The sequence below is a fragment of the Lepidochelys kempii genome, chromosome 6 (assembly GCF_965140285.1).
Source record: "Lepidochelys kempii isolate rLepKem1 chromosome 6, rLepKem1.hap1, whole genome shotgun sequence".
NCBI classification, from domain to species: domain Eukaryota; kingdom Metazoa; phylum Chordata; order Testudines; family Cheloniidae; genus Lepidochelys; species Lepidochelys kempii.
This window is the reverse complement of record NC_136385.1, coordinates 8,680,870-8,689,572: the sequence shown is the minus strand read 5'-3', so window position 1 is coordinate 8,689,572 and position 8,703 is coordinate 8,680,870. Positions and strand designations below refer to the sequence as shown.

The 8,703-nt window shown below is 46.5% G+C and overlaps 1 pseudogene; it reads left to right on the top strand.

Moving 5' to 3' along the window:
- Positions 1–8,703, top strand: part of LOC140904797 (up-regulator of cell proliferation pseudogene) — a 72,740-nt pseudogene continuing 64,037 nt past the window's right edge.

Here is an 8,703-nt window from a genome sequence, read left to right as displayed (position 1 = left end):
ATGACCAGCAGGAGGCGCTATGCCGGTGAGCCTTCGCCTTGCTACAGGCAAGTAAAAATGTCTCTGGAAAACTGCCAACTCTTGAACTGTTTTTCCCTTTAGACTTGCTACCCAGGGATCTTACCTACCAACTCCCTGAATTTTCTTAAGTCAGCCTTCTTGAAAGGCAGCACCTTGCACAGACACATTGAATGTTGCCTGACATTATCAAGCTCTTTTTGAAATTCCTCACAATCCACCCAAACAAAAGAATTCGGTGGCCCGGGCAAGTTTTCCTATCTCAAGTTTTTAGTCCGTTATTCCAGGTCAATAATAAACACAGAGAACACGACCAATCCTAGTGTTGCCACTCAGGGCCTCCCACTCTCCAGGTGATCATTAATTCCCACCTCTCCCCATCCAATTCTTACACCTCACATATGGGCTCTGTCTCTCCGCTGCTCCCAGCACTGGGCTCTTCTCCCCTCCTGCTGCTGCACTGAGGCTCTCCGGCCTCCCTCCTTGGGGCGGCTCAGGTCTCCCTTCCCACAGCTCGGCCTGGGGGTGATGGGGCAACAGGTCTCCTGGGGCAGGGACGCTGCAGGGGCTTGGGTGACCAGATGTCCCAATATTCAGGGCTTTTTCTTCTATAGGTGCCTATTACCCCACACACACACTCTGTCCCGATTTTTCAAACTTGCTATCTGGGCACCCTAGCAGGGGCTGGGGCTGCAGTGCAAGCAGCCCCATCGTGCGAGTTCCCCACCCCAGGGCAGAGGGGCCCAGCTGGGCTGATTTGGGGGGAGGGGGGGCAGGGGGAAGCAGCAACAGTTCCTGTAATCTGACCTTTCCCACACCCTCCCCCCACAAATCTCCCCATGGGTCTTCTACTAACCCCTCCAAATCCTCTCTACTCCCCTGAATCCGCCTCCTGACACCCTGCCTCGCCCTGCACCTCCTGCCCTTCAGTCACCCCCAAAAAGCCTTTTCCCCCTCCTGTCCCTCATGCCCCCTGAACTGCCACCTGCCGCCTCCTGCTTCCATCTCCTTCGCTTGCCCTTTGGACGGCACCCGCCCCATTCTGCTCCCTGCCCTGAAGCAAACAACCCCCCGCCCTTTGGCTTGATAACACCCCTCCCCTGCTCCAACCTCTGTGCCCCCAGCCCCAAACCGCATGGGGCTGGGAGGAGGAGAAAGTCCTTGCCTGCTAATAAAGCCAGTTTGTGCCCCACAGCCCTGCCTTGGGGAGGGAGGGAGTCAGCCTGAACTTCTCCCCCTCCCCAACACTGACCCCTGTAAACTGCCCCTGAACTTCCCCCTCCTCAACAATCCCCTCAACTCTGCCCCCCAAATCTACCCCATGCCTGGACTCTGCCCCTCCCCCATCCTGGCCCCCTCCTCAGTCCCCCTAATGAGCCCTGTATGAACCCCCAACCCCCTCTGCTCCCCTGAACCCACCTCCTGACCCCTGCAGCCCCTCCTGCACCTCAGCCCCCCCCTGAACTGCCCCCTCCCTTCCCTAGTGACCCCCAGCTCCACAGGGTGACTCTGCTGTGTCGGTTTAACTGTCACCCCAGGACATGCCAAGCTCCCCTCCCCCCTTACAGCCACCTGGGCCCTCATTAGCCTCGGGGGTGGGAGCTAATTTGCACAGAGGATAATGGAGCAGCCAATCAGGGGCTGGCCTGGGTGCCGGGGGGGCTATAAAGGGCTCCTCAGGGCTTGCAGACCCCTGGGCAGGGCTGTGGCTGTGCTGGGAGCCCGGGCTGCAGGGTCAGGGAGGGGTCTGGGCCCAGCCCCAGAGCCGGCAGGGGAAGCGGGAGGCTCTGGTGCTGCGCAGGGTGGGGCAAGAGCTGGGTACAAGAGGCCCCAGTCATTGCAGCTCCCCCTCTGTGGGGCTCCAGGGGAGAGGTCTGGAGCATTTGTCACACGCTTGGGATCCCCCCTGTAAGGGAGGACAAACTGGGCTTCATTCATACCCCAGTCTCAGTCATAATGCTGGGGTAACAGCGGGGGCCCCTTTCATAAATCACCTCATTATTTTTAGCTCTTTGTTTCATGGGTTGCAAGCCTCCCACATTCTCATTCAGTGAAAGAGAGCCGTCCCCTCCTGCTGCCATTGACCCCCGTCTCTCTGACTGCTACCGACACGGCCTGGCCTGGGAATGTGAAGGAACGTCTCCGAACTGAGAGAAGACACGCTCAGAAACATACAGTCCTCTGTTTTGGAGAGCGAGAGGCTGGAGAGACACAGACACACCCTCAGTTCACTGATCTTTCATGTTAATAACAGTTTGAAGAACATCCATCCAGTCTAGAAGAAAGGTTTGCACTCTCCGAGCAGCTCAGCACAGGGGATGGGGGCGCTGGGGCAGTAAAAAGGCTCCAGGGAGCCCTGAACCTCGGTGGCTCCTGCTGGGGTGCCCAGGCACAACGGGCCACAGCTCGGTAACTGCTGGGGTGGGAGAGGCTGTAACAGCACTGAGGGAAGCTGAATGCAGGGGGATTTCTAGTTAAAAGGGAAGTTAGAGTTATTACAGTAAATGTGTAGGGAGAAAGAAAAGGAGGACTTGTGGCACCTTAGAGACTAACCAATTTATTTGAGCATCAGCTTTCCTGAGCTACAGCTCACTTCATCGGATGCATACCGTGGAAACTGCAGCAGACTTTATATACACACAGAGATCATGAAACAATACCTCCTCCCACCCCACTGTCCTGCTGGAAATAGCTTATCTAAAGTGATCATCAAGTTGGGCCATTTCCAGCACAAATCCAGGTTTTCTCACCCTCCACCCCCCCCCAAAAACTCACTCTCCTGCTGGTAATAGCCCACCCAAAGTGACAACTCTCTTCACAATGTGCATGATAATCAAGGTGGGCCATTTTCTGCACAAATCCAGGTTCTCTCATCCCCTCACCCCCCTCCAAAAACCACACACACAAACTCACTCTCCTGCTGGCAATAGCTCATCCAAACTGACCGCTCTCCAAGTTTAAATCCAAGTTTAACCAGAACGTCGGGGGGGTGGGTAGGAAAAAACAAGGGGAAATAGGCTACCTTCCATAATGACGTAGCCACTCCCAGTCTCTCTTTATTGTTGTGACACCCCCCCTCCAACAGGGCCACAGACCCCCCAGTTGAGAACCACTGTGGTAGAATAGATCCCTGTCAGCTGAAAGAGCTGAGGCTTTGTCTTCACTGCAGAGTTAACCTGAGTTTTCTACACTCAGTTACTGGGCTTGAGTCAGCCTCTCTCACATGAGAAGAGCCGCACTGTGAATAAACAAAGGTCCTGCTGTTTCCAGACTGGCACTGCACTCACTCAGGTGGGGCACTGAGACTTTTAGGAGCTCATCCCAATGCTCTTTGCCCAGCAGTGAGCTGAGCCACTGTATGGATTCTTTCCCAGTGGATGGTGGGAGAACTTGTCTGTCCTTTCTTGGGACACAGGGGGAAGAGTGGGAAGGCATTGGAGAATTAGAAGCACTCAAGTGCAGCTAGCGTGCATCCATACTACAGAAAGATCATGTTAGCTGGTGAGTTGTGCTAACTTAGGGTTTAGCCTGTGCCCCGAGGGGCCAGCTCACTTGAGTTATTAGCAGCACATCTTAAGGGTTTTTCTGTGTGGACAGGAGTCGAGTTAGGGCAATGCATAAGGTGTAGCTCGAGTTAACTCGGCATCTCCTTTTGAATCTGAGCGATATTATCTGCAGAATACAATGAAAATAGTTCACTCTCACAAGCCCCATTCACACCTGGCAGTGCCAATCTCTTCTAACCATGTTCACTGCCACTACAGAACAAAGGGCGATAAGAGGACATTGTCTTGGGGAAGGTCTGTCTCCTCTGGCTCTCTGGTTTGTTGAAAGTCTAATTCCAACTCGGGATTTATGCCACCTTTCTCCCACAGCTTTGGGGCTCGCAGAGTCTGTGATTCCTGATTTAATACCTCCATCAAGATAAACAGAAGAGAAATAAGTTATTTAATGACTAATTCTCTTCAATCACATCCTGTTTTGTATGTGTTCGTTTTATTCAATACACTGCACCTGCCGGCAGGGCCGGCCCACAACATTTTGGCACCTCAGGCATTAGGGTGACCAGATGTCCCAACTTTATAGGGCCAGTGCCGACTTTTGGGTCTTTTTCTTATATGGGTTCCTATTACCCCCCCACCCCCTCTCCTGATTTTTCACATTTGCTGTCTGGTCACCCTATCAGGCGGGGAGCTCAAATGACACCCCCATGCCCCCTTGCTTGGGCCAAAACTTTGAAAGGTCTCAATTCTGCCTTCTTTCTGTTCTACTCCGCCCGTGGTACTGCTCTGCTACCTACCCCAATAAAGGAGAACTAACAACTTTAAATGTCTTGTTCAAAAATTGTCAGTACACTTTACTATGCAGACAAGAAAAGTTACATTTGCTGTTCAGGCATTTGAAAGTTAACACTGGCATTTTGATGTTTGAATAATCAAAGTGGTGCTTCCGTGCCTTCTTAGTTGCAGAGATTTGAACTGCTTCTGCTTCCTGAAGGTCCACAGTCTGGGCCAACTCATACTCTATTGAGATGGTTGCAAGGCCGACTAGCCTCTCCTGGGTCATTGTGGAGCGTAGATGTGATTTTACTAATTTCAGCTTGGAGAAGCTGTGTTCTCCACTGGCAGCTGTTACAGGAAGTGTTAGAAGTATGCACAGAGCCACAAAATAATTTGGAAAGATGGTGGTCATCTTATTTGTGCACGTATATTCCAGAACAGCCTTTGGAGTTGATCCTGTTGAATGTATCTGAAAAGGGCTTTCAGTTCATCACCTATATCACTTGCATCAATATCGCACATGTCGTCATGTGTCAACACGGTCTCTAGTGTCCTGCATTGCTGGTTTAGGTCTTCTTCAGGTACAGTGAGGAGTACAGTACAGTGAGGAGGGAACATCCTACAACATCCCAAATATGCTGCTGTGATCCTTGAGCTGCATGAAACGTTCTGCAACGGATTGTATCGCACAGTCTAGCACCCGGTTAAAGAATTCAGCTTTGAATTGTTGTTTGGGGTCTCTTATGAGATTCTCCCGTGCCTCATATACAAAATGTCGTCTTCTTTGGTGACTCTTGTATTCTTGAATGGGTGGGGAAATAGCTTCAGTGTGAAGCTCCTCTACCCATTTCTGCGCACTCTTCAGAACGTTTTGAAATCCCTCATCTGGCCGGAAGGAGTGTAGGTGGCTGCAGCGGCAGAGGAGCCAGCCACCAGAGCTGGAGACAGGGGAGGTTGAGGGGGAGTTCTGCTGGAGGAGAAGGACTGAGGTGAGAAGAGAAAGACAGACACAGAGGCAGCAGTGGTGGTGACCCAAGCGGTGGAGGACACAATGAAAAACTCATGTTTTCTTCCACACTATGGATAGAGACCTCTTTAATGTTTTTAATGAAGTAAATACTCATGGGAACTGTGCGCTCATGGGAGACTTTAACTTCCCAGATATAGACTGGAGGACAAGTGCTAGTAATAATAATAGGGCTCAGATTTTAATAGATGCGATAGCTGATGAATTCCTTCATCAAGTAGTTGCTGAACCAACAACTGGGGATGTCATTTTAGATTTGGTTTTGGTAAGTTGTGAGAACCTCCTAGAAGAAATGGTTGTAGGGGACACCCTTGGTTCCAGTGATCATGAGCCAATTCACCTTAACCTGAAGGGAAGGATAACAAAAAATAGATCTGTGAGTAGGGTTTTTGATTTCAAAAGGGCTAACTTTAAAAAAATGAAGGACATTAGTTAGGGAAGTGGATTGGACTGAAGAACTTATGGATCTAAAGGCAGAGGAGGCCTGGGATTCCTGCAAGTCAAAGTTGCAGAAGCTGTCAGAAGCCTGCATCCCAAGAAAGGGTAAAAAATTCATAGGCAGCACTTGTAGACCAAGCTGGATGAGCAAGCATCTCAGAGAGGTGATTAAGACAAAGCAGAAAGTATACAGGGCATGGAAGATGGGAGGGATCAGCAAGGAAAGCTACCTTATTGAGGTTAGAACATGTCGGGATAAAGTGAGAAAGGCTAAAAGCCATATAGAGTTGGACCTTGCAAAGGGAATTAAAACAAATAGTAAAAGGTTCTATAGCCATATAAATAAGAAGAAAACAAAGAAAGAAGAAGTGGGACAGTTAAACACTGAGGACTGAGTGGAAGTTAAGGATAATCATAGAATCATAGGATATCTAGGCATGGCCCAATATCTAAACAAGTACTTTGCCTTTGTCTTTAATGAGGCTAATGAGGATCTTAGGGTAATGGTAGCATGACAAATGGGAATGAGGCTATGGAGGTAGAGATAACCATATCCGAGGTAGAACCCAAACTTGAACAGCTGAATGGGACTAAATGGGGGGCCCAGATAATCTTCATCCAAGAATATTAAAGGAATTGGCACATGAAATTGCAAGTCCATTAGCAAGAATTTTTAATGAATTTGTAAACGCAGGGGTTGTACCACATGACTGGAGAATTGCTAACATAGTTCCTATTTTTAAGAAAGGAAAACAAGTGATCCGGGTAACTACAGGCCTGTTAGTTTGACATCTGTAGTATAGAAAAAAATTTGAAGGAGAAAGTAGTTAAGGACATTGAGGTCAATGGTAAATGGGACAAAATACAACATGGTTTAACAAAAGTTAGATGGTGCCAGACCAACCTGATCTCCTTCCTTGAGACAGTAACAGATTTTTTAGACAAAGGAAACACAGTGGATCTAATTTAGCTAGATTTCAGTAAGGCGTTTGTTACGGTGCCACATGGGGAATTATTAGTTCAAGAATACAAATTATTACAGAGGGTCCTACTGAAAGGTGAACTGTCAGGCTGGAGGGAGGTTACCAGTGGAGTTCCTCAGGGATCGGTTTTGGGGCCAATCTTATTTAATCTTTTTATGACTGACCTCGGCACAAAAAGTGAGTGTATGCTAATAATGTTTGTGTATGACACAAAGCTGGGAGGTATTGCCAATTCAGAGAAGGACTGGGATATCATACAGGAAGACCTGAATGACCTTGTAAACTGGAGTAATAGTCATAGGATGAAAATTAATAGTGAGAAGTGTAAGGTCATGCATTTAGGGATTAATAACAAGAATTTTAGTTATAAGCTGGAGATGCATCAATTGGAAGTAACAGAGGAGGAGAAGGCCCTTGGAGGATTGGTTGACCACAGGATGACTATGGGCCACCAATGTGATATGGCCGTGAAGAAAGCTAATGCGGTTTTGGCATGCATCAGGCGAGGTATTTCCAGTAGAGATAAGGAGGTGTTAGTACCGTTCTACAAGGCACTGGTGAGACCTCATCTGGAAGACTGTGTGCAGTTCTGATCTCCCATGTTTAAGAAGGATACAGGAACAGGTACAGAGAAGAGCTACTAGGATGATCCGAGAAATGGAAAACCTGTCTTATGAAAGGAGACTCAAGGAGCTTGGCTGCTTTAGCCTAACCAAAAGAAGGCTGAGGGAACATGTGATTGCTCTCTGTAAATACATCGGAGGGATAAATACCATGGAGGGAGAGGAATTCTTTAAGCTCAGTACCAATGTGGACACAAGAACAAATGGATACTGTGGAAGAAGACAAGTTCTTACTTTTAGTTTGCATGCAACAAGTTAGAGACAGTTTTATTTTTAGGCAATTGCAAGAAGGAAGACAGCCGTTTGGACAGGGTGTCTGTTTTTATGCAAATTTTTAAAGTATAAACAATGTAAAGCAAGTATTTATACCTTTTTATTACATAAAGCTCTGCTTTGTCTATACATTTTTTATATTGTATTTGTTTTTAACATGTTTTTGCTACAATTACATTTTATTGTTCTTTTAAGGCAAGGTTTTTGCTTTGCAATTTTTGTACGCTTACACCAGTTTTGACTTTAGAAGTTTTGAGTTCTTAGGGGTTAGAGTTACCCTGACTTTTGCTTTTTTTTTTTTTTTTTTAACAGAACTAAGATGGCTGCACTTAAATGCCCTTTTTTACTTTCACACTCCCCTCTTCAGTGCTTTTAGCCCAACCATCATTTTTAAACTTTTATTTTGTTAGACCTTGTATTTTTGATATTAGATTAAAAGGATCGGCTCCATAACTTTTGGTTGGATGTAACGATAATGCATAATTAGTATGAACATGAAAAGTATTTTTGTTATTCTGTTTTTTATAACAACAATAACATATTTTTTAATTAAACAAAAACAATACAAACATTAATGTGTGTAGTGTAATAATATGCTGGAGTTATTTTGTAGCCTTAGTTGCATAGCACAATATATTATAATTAGTCCATAAGATAAATGCTTTATAGATGGTATGAAAGGCATGTTTTTTAATTTGATATATATTTTGAAGCACATAGATTTGGCCTTGTAATTTAGAGATTTTTTGAACCTTTGGTAGGAGTGAGTGTAGGTTTTGGAATTGGTCAGGTATTAAGGTGGTTTAATGAAAGGGTATTTGAAGCCTAAGATTTAATTATAGGATTTTATTTGCAGACCAATAGATAAGGATTTTTTGCAGCAATGGTGAAATTAAAATGTATGTTTTGCAAATGGTGACCTTAACGTTTACACAGCTGTAACTAGCTTGGAAGAGCAGGTGTTTTGTTAGGGTCGGTTTTTGTTTTCTACTTTTTTAACAAACGCTGTTAGAAACAGTGACAAATTTTTTTTTTGGCTTTAGCTTTTGTACGCACTGAGG